At 52.5% G+C, this 6000-nt stretch overlaps 1 protein-coding gene across 2 annotated transcripts in view; it reads left to right on the top strand.

Moving 5' to 3' along the window:
• The first annotated feature begins 1833 nt into the window (after positions 1–1833).
• Positions 1834–6000, top strand: part of DAB1 (DAB adaptor protein 1) — a 451862-nt gene continuing 447695 nt past the window's right edge. For both annotated transcript variants that reach the window (XM_043461149.1, XM_043461147.1), the window contains exon 1: positions 1834–1950. The gene's annotated coding sequence lies outside the window, so the exon portion shown is untranslated. The remainder of the gene's footprint in view (positions 1951–6000) is intronic.

Raw genomic sequence — 6000 nt, 5'->3', positions numbered from 1 at the left:
AGTGTTTTATTAATAGAGTTGTCTGGTGAGCCTGAACGTCCTACTGATGTATCTTAAGTGTTCTGTAGTAATTCTTGCCACTTTCTAGAACTTTAGAAAAGTTGGAAAGACTTCAGCCACTTTCTCTGGGCCCCACCATTAGGCTGGCTGGTCATACCAAGAAGTAAATAGAAAGAGTTGTATCCACCGTCCATGGGTGGGACCTCCCTCCCACCTTGTTGGGAGTTCTCTTCCACCAACTTTTCTCCCAAGATTGCATCCTGCCAGTGACCTCACACTTTTTTCCTGTCTCCATGTAAATTGCTATCTTTTCAGGAGGTGCATGACAGCCTCTGTTTGCTGGGGCTTCCATTTGTACAGAAGCTGTTATTATGGAATAAGTTTAATGGGTCGTGAATTTTGTGGAGGCAGGGAGGGTCTGGATGACTTTGTATGTACCAGCCATGGACCTACTGGCTCTGCAAGGGGTGCATTAGGCTAAATATTTTTAGCCCATTGACTCTGGAAGTAATAACCCTAAATGCTTCATTAAATTTTCATGGGTGACTGATAGAAACTATGGGGGGGGGGGTGCAAAACCCAAATCAGCCACATTGGCTTCATTATTACCCAGCTGGAGGACAGGAGTGTGGCCCTTAAAAAGAGTAAAAATAAACTTTTAAAGGAACTGAGGCCAGCATCTTCTTTTCCTTCCCTGCGTCTTGCTCCAACAGTGCAGGACTGGACTCGATTTTTTTTTTTTCCTTTCACACAGGCATTCAGGACTCTGAAGATGAGTGTGCAAACAGGCATTCACTGGAGTTAAGTCCAGTCTCAGGGTTGAAGAATTTATTTTCTGACGGACACACTATTTTCTGCAGTTTGGCGAATCTGGGTAAGCTAGGACCAGAAGTAGGGAGCCACTGATAACATCCTGTCTGGCCTTCTCCTGTGCCTGTTCTAATCTGGGGATTGTTTACCCCAGGGCATTCCGAGAACCAGAGTTGCCAGGGAAGAAGGCTAGGGGAAGCCCTGGGTGTTAACTGGGTCCTGAGTCCCTCCCTAGGGTTCACGAAAGCGTGACAGATGCATGCCTCCTCCCTCCCCCTTGCCCAACTTTGCTGGGAAGCCTCAATGAAGACAGGGGGGCACAGACGAGGGTTTGCCGCTGGGAACTAGCGCCCCCTCCTGCGAAGGGGAGTCGGGGCCCCACGCCCGCGCCGGGCCGGCCCTGTAGTTTTTGAGCACTGGCGCTCTTTTCAATTTGGATCTGCGCGGGTTTAGAGGCCTGGGATGATAAGAGTAGACTAGAGAAAAATGAGGGAGGCCAGGCGGAGGCGGCCGGTGGCGATGGTGAGTGGCAAAAACAGTGGATACTTTGTGACAAACCCGAGTCTGGTGGCTTTTACCCCATCTCGCCCTCACGCCCCCTCTCCGCCCACGTAGCCGGGGCGGGGACCCAGCGCTCTGGGCTCAGCTCTCCCCCTTCTACTCCGGGATGGGGAGTGAGCGCCAGGGCTCCAGAGGTTCGACTGCGAACCGCGGCGCCCCCGCTCGCTCGCTCTTCCTCCTCCTCGTCACCACCTCGACTCCGCTAAGCTTTCGGAGCGCGCTCGGGCGGCGCACAGAACATCCGGGAGGGAGCGGGAGCGGGAGCCCGTGAGGCCAGGGCGCGCGGCGGGCAGCCAGGCGGCGGCGGCGGCGTCCGGGGAGCGGGCAGGTGAGCGGCGTTCGGCGGGCGCGGGGCCGGCGGGGCGGGGGCGCGGGAGGAGGCGGGTCTGCGCGCGGGGCGGTCTCCTCCCCCTGCTCTGACGCCGGGCCCGTGGCTCCCAGGGAGGATGGACCCAGCTCGGCGCTCGCCCGGGCTTCCCCGGGCTGGAGAGCGCGCCTGAGTGCCGCCGCCCGCCGGGCATGGGGAGCCGCTTCCTGAGCGGCTGCGGCTGCGGAGGAGGATGCTTTCGGCGAGCAGAGGTGAGGCACGGCGGGAGGCTCGCGGCCGCCGCGGAGTTCAGCACCGAGAGGTGTCAGGCGGGAACGCGGCGCCTGGATGCCCGGGAGGCTCCTCCGGGGCTCCCGGGCGCGGAGGAGGGCTCCAGGGGCGCCCCTCTCGGGAGTTTGGCTAGAAGTGCGGAGGGGATAGAGACTGCAGTTTTCCCTCTTCCTCCACTTGTTGGGAAAGGCGACTCCGCTCCTTCCATCTGGGTCTCCCCTTAGCATCCCCAGTGTCACTTCTGACCACGCTCAGTTCTCTTTCCAGTTTTGCTCATCTAATTACACTTGTCTCTATACTGGATCCCTTGCGCCCTCCTCCCTCCGGCGTCCCCGGCTCCAGCCATCCACGAGCCTTCCTTCTCCCGCTCCAAAACCTAGCCGGTACTCCCGAGCCCTTCCCCAGCCGCTCTGCCGGCGCCCCCAAGTCCGACCCTTTTCCATGCTCAGCCAAACCCGGTTTTCACTTCCCTACTCTTTGGCTGCGCTGCGGTTCCGCTACGACCGATAGATCGAAAAACCAGATCTACCCCAGCAACCCCTACCCTTTTGCAAACACCATCGGAGCTGTACCCCGAGTCCCCCATAGACTCGGTTCTTTCCTGCCGCCGTCTCCGTTCCACTCCCCAGCCCCCCGCCCTCCTCTCTCTTCCCCACTCGCCCCTCTTGCTTCTCTCTGCTCCAGACTCGACGCTCTGTTTTGGCCGCAGAGCTCAGCCTACCCCTGCCCCACCCCCTCATCGGGTAAACTTTAAAATCCGCGTGGTTCGGTTCATAAAGGAGTCCTGAAAGGAGAACTCAACCGCCGAGAGAGCCTGGGGTCTGGGAGTCTAGGATGGGGGAGGTTGAGTCTTGTCGTCGTCGGAGAGGAGCTGATGGCTGAGTATCCTAAGTCAATTTCAAAACACTGGTAGCTGCAGCCCAGACTCTCCACCCCAAGCTGGCTAGTCCCGCGAAGTATTATTGTGACCCCTGGTGGGAGGGCGCGTGTATTCTGTGTACTTTTTAAAAGCACTTTTTTTTTTTTTTTTTTGTATAAGTGCTGGTGGACGGGACGAGGCGGGCATCGGGGAGGGTTGCCTGAGGTTGATGCCACTTTGCTCCTGCGTTGCTCCCTGCCGGACCCGATGTTTCACTCTACGTAAACTACCCTCCACCCCCAACGGCAGCACACAAGTCCTCATTGTTGGGGGTCTGCCTGGGCACTTCCGCCTGGGCTGCGAGAATCTGGAGGAATGGGTTGGGGGTGGGGAGGCGGGGGGCGCCGGGCGACCGCGGTCTGGATTTCGGCGGCTGCGGGCCGAGTGCAGAGCGCCGCTGCGCGGGCTTCCTTGCGTTTGGGCGCGGGTCTCGGCGGGTGGGGTGTGAGCCCGCGTGGGTCGGCGTGTGCTTGTGCGTTTGGAGGCTGGCGCACACCTGTGCTTTTAGTTCGTTTAGAAAGAAGGGCGAGTGGAGAGGCTGCGGAAGAGAGTGCGTGTTTCGCTGCCCGGAGCTGGGCTGACGGGCGAGTCCTCCGAGAAGGATGCTACAATGCAGCTCCTAACGCGGCGGCGGGGGCTGAAGCGAGGATCCACCGCTATCGTTTCTTACTCCCTCCTGCTCCCCTCCCGCTGGCCCGTTCAACGCACTTTCAAAATGTTGATGGTTTGGAATAAAGGCCTTGTGGGGGTTCTGCTGAAACTTTATCACACTTAACATGTTTTCGAGTAATCATATAAATTAAAGGTGGCTTGCGTTCAGAACCCCCTCATTATCCGGTTCACGTTCGTGCGTTTATGTGCCAATTATAGGTCTTCGGGAAATCCACAGAATTATAAACCATCCCCACCCCCTGAATTAGCACTCATTGTTTTTATTATCTGGATAGAACGATGAGTGATTCTGGATAGAACCCTGAATTGCACAGGCAAGATAAAGGAGGAGGGGGAGGTGGAGAGGTTGAACGGAAAAGGGCCACTTCGCGGCTTCTCCCCAACCCTCCCTAGCCCCCATCTCCTTCAACCCCTGTCCCGACAAGGCTTGGTGACAATTCTGGAATCTGAAAGGGATCAAAGATTTTCTTGATTTCCCATTGAGAAGAGCGATCTAATCAAAGCTGTATAAAAAAGTCAACTTCTAAGCAATCAGAAATTGTCTGCTGATGTCCTTGATTGAAACCCCAGCATTCATGAATGGAGTATTGAAGAACTCGCAGAAATGGCTTTTGAAGCGCTATTGTTCTTTTCCATACACAGAGGCCCTCTTAAAGGTTTAGGATGTTCAAAATGCGGTGATTTGAAAGACAGACATTGTAACTATTTGGCGACGCTGGGAGGATCTGATCTGCAGGGATTAGAGAAGAGGCCGAGTTGGGGAGTACAAACGCGTTGTTACCATCTTCTTGGGAAGCGCCGGCTATCAAGTGGGGATTCAATTCTTTCTACACATCAAGCTGGCAATTAAATCTCTTCCTAAAGCAGATTTAGAAGATGATTTTTAGTGATTTTTGTTTTGTTTTCTCTTTTGGGTGGTGGTTTACTTAAGGTCTAAATAGGCATATCTGGAACATTTAATCATGTTCATTGTATTCAACAATAAAATCTGAATAAAAATTACTTATTGTTGATGAAGCTCATCTCACAAGCTGTTTCACAGTATGTTTCATTTGCAAGACAGACCATTGTGTGAGGCTGCAGGGAAGAGATGCTATCACTTATTGTTCATTTTCTCCCAAAGCCAGAGAGGAATCCACTGCTTCTGCTCCCCTCTGCCCTCTTAAGACATGTTTCTTAAACGGTGGGTATCTGGCTTCGTTCCTGATAGTACCCTCTTAAAAATTACCTTTGGTGGATTTCAGGTGCCTGGAGCCACCCTGCAGGCAGGGGAAGAATCTTAATTGAGGCTGCATTATATTTGATAATTCACTTAAGTCAAACATTTTGTTTTTGCTGGGGTTTAATACTTCTCTCAAGCTGATAAAGCTAACAAAGCAAGAAAATCACAGTTTATATCTTTTAAATGACACTTTACAAAATTGCATAAATTGAAGGCAGTTGTCAGGAACTTTAAGTGTTACTCAGGGCTAACAAAAAATGTTCACTGGTTAAGTGATTGAGGATGAATCACTTGACCTCTCAGAAGCTCAGTTTCATCATTTGCACAACAGGGACAATATTCTCTACTTTGTGGGCCTGTGAGCAATTCTGTGGGGAAAAATGTCTCATGGGGCGCTTTGGCATGTAGCAGGGTTTCAGGAGAATGGTAACTTTTAGTAATAGCATGGAGTTCTGCTAAGGAGAGAGGATGGTATTTGGAATTGGAAAGGCAGGATGGAATCCAGGTACTGGATTAGCAAATCACCTCTTTAGTAAAAATAGGAGTAATTAACCTTTGTGGAGCTTTCACTAAGAACCGGAGACTGTCTTAGGCATTTGGCATTCATTTCTTTAATCCTTCACTAACCCTAGGAAGCGAATACTCTTATTTGAGTGATACCGAAAGTGGTAATTCAGAGAGCTGGGCACAGAGAGAGTTGGTAACTGGCCCAAGGTCACACAGCAACTAATACAATTTAAATCCAAGCATCAGTCCTGACTGTGTCATGTTATTTCTGAGTGTGGAGGCGATCTCAGCTCTCTCCCAAGGTGGCTGTCCCATTTAATGGGGAATAATGGAAAAGGAGGCTCTTCAGGTGGCACAGTGGTAAAGAATTCACTTGCCAGTGCAGGAGACACGAGAGACTCGGGTTCAATCCCTGGATTGGGAAGATCCCTTGGAGTAGGAAATGGCAACCCACTCCAGTATTCCTGCCTGGAAATTTCCATGGACAGAGGAGCCTGGTGGGCTGCAGTCCATGGGGTCCCAGAGAATTAGACGCGACTGAGTACAGCACAGTTACTGTTAGTTTTAACGGAATAGTTAGACTTCCCTTAGGAGCAAACTACAGGGTGTTTTTCTGTTGCCAACAGGGCATTAGGCTGATGGTGGACATTTTGAACACTTCTGACATTGTGATAGGTATTGGTTCACATACATCTACTGGGTTAGCATATT

The sequence above is a fragment of the Cervus canadensis genome, chromosome 2, assembly GCF_019320065.1.
Source record: "Cervus canadensis isolate Bull #8, Minnesota chromosome 2, ASM1932006v1, whole genome shotgun sequence".
In the NCBI taxonomy this organism is placed as follows: Eukaryota; Metazoa; Chordata; class Mammalia; order Artiodactyla; family Cervidae; genus Cervus; species Cervus canadensis.
The sequence above is the reverse complement of the archived record's forward strand: the minus strand, read 5'-3'. Positions and strand labels throughout refer to the sequence as shown.